General features: G+C 34.9%; 1 long non-coding RNA gene across 1 annotated transcript in view; it reads right to left on the minus strand.

Annotated features, from left to right (window-relative positions):
• Nucleotides 1-1417: 1417 nt before the first annotated feature.
• The window catches only part of LOC100182686, a 2148-nt gene continuing 876 nt past the window's right edge, over nucleotides 1418-2689 (minus strand). The window contains exons 2-4 of the long non-coding RNA XR_182245.4: nucleotides 2168-2366; nucleotides 1966-2113; nucleotides 1418-1544 (exon numbers count right to left, since the gene is read on the minus strand). This is a non-coding gene — a long non-coding RNA (uncharacterized LOC100182686). The remainder of the gene's footprint in view (nucleotides 1545-1965; nucleotides 2114-2167; nucleotides 2367-2689) is intronic.

Raw genomic sequence — 2689 nt, forward strand, 5'->3', positions numbered from 1 at the left:
GCTTGCAGTTTTTTGATCAAGCGACGAGACGACGTAGAAGTATTTAGTTTCATCGCAAGTTATTTTTCTCAAGGCAAATTGAGCTTCTGTTTGTTGAAACCAGACTTTTGCTTGTTCTGTCCAAAAGGTAGGAAGTTTCAAAGTCACTGCGCTTTCTGTCATTTTTAACCAGCAAGATAAAACGTATCTTGCGTCGAGGTCACCAAAATGTAGCGACGATGTTTATTGCTCGTTGTATATATTGTAATGATTCGGTTTTGAACGCACGCGAAACACGAAAGAGAACGGAAGAAGAAGGCAAATAAAAAGGAGCGTTTACACACGCACGCACACAGGAATGAGCGCTACAGGACTAACATTTCGCACAGTATTTTATATAAATAGTGCCTACCGTGAGCCTACCTGTGCAAATGTCAAATGTTTTTAAGAGCAGAATGAGTTGATGAAAAACACCTTACAGCTAAGAATCACTTGACTTTCTCCATTTATAAAAGTGACTCAGCAAACATTTTCCGCTCTATCCGAAAATAAAACGATATGCCTAATTTTTTGGTCATGTGAACGGGCTATTAGTCACTTTTAAGAACAACATTAGCTTTAGATATTTTCTAACTCTTACTGAACCAAACGATGTAACAGCATTTGTTAATGAATAAATGTAACTTACTTTATCTTCGCGTGGCCCGAAATCGACAGTCGTTATAACAGAAGTGTTCATACTCGCGTGTCAGACTATGTATGTTACTTTGTGGTTAAATATAACGCTACTGAACTAATCCTGTGAGTTACCATGACGACCGACCGATCATTGGGCTTTTAGTAATCGACAATAATCTGGTTCTGTAATAATTCAAATCATTCACCAAACATTGTCTTTATTCCACATAGTATTCGAAATCAAGATTTCCTTGCTTAATTTCCCGGAAGTACAAAACATATTGTGGCCACTTGTTACGCGGTGAGAAGTCGTCTTACCTCAAAAAGACCGCTAAATATATACATAATTTTACCCATAAATTTATTCATAATTAAATCCATCAATTTATTTATAATCTTATTTATAAATTTATTCATGATTTTACACATAATTTTACCCATAAATTAATTCATAATTTTACCCACAAATTTATCCATATTTTTACCTAAATATTTATCCATAATTTTACCAATAGATTTATCATTAATTTTACTCATCTCTCTATAAGCGACATGTTTACTTTCGCGTGATGGGGCAACGGCAGTCATATAACATGATTTTTCGTTTTTACACAACCCGTGCTTGCTTACGAGAGCGTATAAAATTTTGGGAGTGGTTATTTCAAAGTTTTTTAGACACTAATGAAGAAGTGTTGCAAATTGCATGTTTAGATATTCACAAAATTAAGGAAAATCAAGGCGACTGGTACACAACACAAAGTACATTGGCTGATGTTCAATTTATTAAAACTTTACTTTTGCAGCTTAAACATAAATAAGCACTTATTGTGATTATCCAACAACCCATTTGGAGAAATCGACGTCTGAAACGGACTCCATGTCTGGAACTAAAATTTAAACATTTTTTTTAACATGTTGAATCCATAAAACTTAGTTATACTAACATGGCGTAGTAACAATGACAGTTGTTAACATAGAGGGGTTCTGTTTCGTACACCTTGTGTCCGCTTATAAGTTACCATGTATGTAACTTTGTAGGTAATTACTTTAATGACTTTCTTTATCTCTTTTGTTTTGTGTATGTTGATAATTTAAAAAATTACCGTTAACTGTCTTGCGCAAAAACACATTCGTTCACATTGGTAGCAGCGACGAACATTGAAATCTACATTATCTAGCTTAGAGGCAGACTCGCTCACCATTGAGCCACGGCACCAGATGTTAAAACTTATATTAAACTTGATTATACTGTTAACATTTACAGACGTTAAGAAGCTATTACAATTAACACGGTAAAATTAAACTTACTTTCGTTCATTTGTGGCATTTCCTCTTGGTCAGAAGGGGCACGACGACGACGAGCACTACGACGACGACGAGGACCCCAAGCAGTAGTAGTTTCAGTAAGGACAAGAAGTCCGATAAGAAGCAAAAGTAGAAGTGCTGACTTGTTCATCTACAAAAAAATATAATTACTACCAGCCATACAAAGAACAAATTAGTTACTCACGTTATTTCTTTTGAAGAACTGATAAAATATTGCAAAACTCGGCGCCTTTTATTACTAACGTTGTTTGGTTGTTTCCGATACATCTGCTGTTCGGAGTAAAATCCCTTCTTCTCAATAAAATCAATTCTTTTCAATAAAATCATTTCTTCTTAATAAATTCGGCTTACGATTTCTTAGATTCGGTTCCACTGATGAGTTCCTGTGTAAGGCATGATACGTTTGTAAAACAACGAAATTCGATTGCAACATTTAAAAAGTGAGCTTCATATTTACTCGGTACCAAACACAAAAAAAACGCACCAAGTTTTCAGGAATTTGTGTATTTTCCTAAATAAACGTTTATACATTTTATTAAGAGGGTGTTCTGTTCCGAACACTTCGTACCCGTTTACATGTTACTACGAATGTAACTTTGCTAGAACAAACACTCCCACACACAATGGTAGCAGCGATTACACCTGTCAGGAATACAAAAACGTATAAAAACTTTCACAAAGTCGTGACAACATGGGACAAAACTTA

This window comes from Ciona intestinalis, unplaced genomic scaffold (genome assembly GCF_000224145.3).
Source record: "Ciona intestinalis unplaced genomic scaffold, KH HT000494.1, whole genome shotgun sequence".
NCBI classification, from domain to species: Eukaryota; Metazoa; Chordata; class Ascidiacea; order Phlebobranchia; family Cionidae; genus Ciona; species Ciona intestinalis.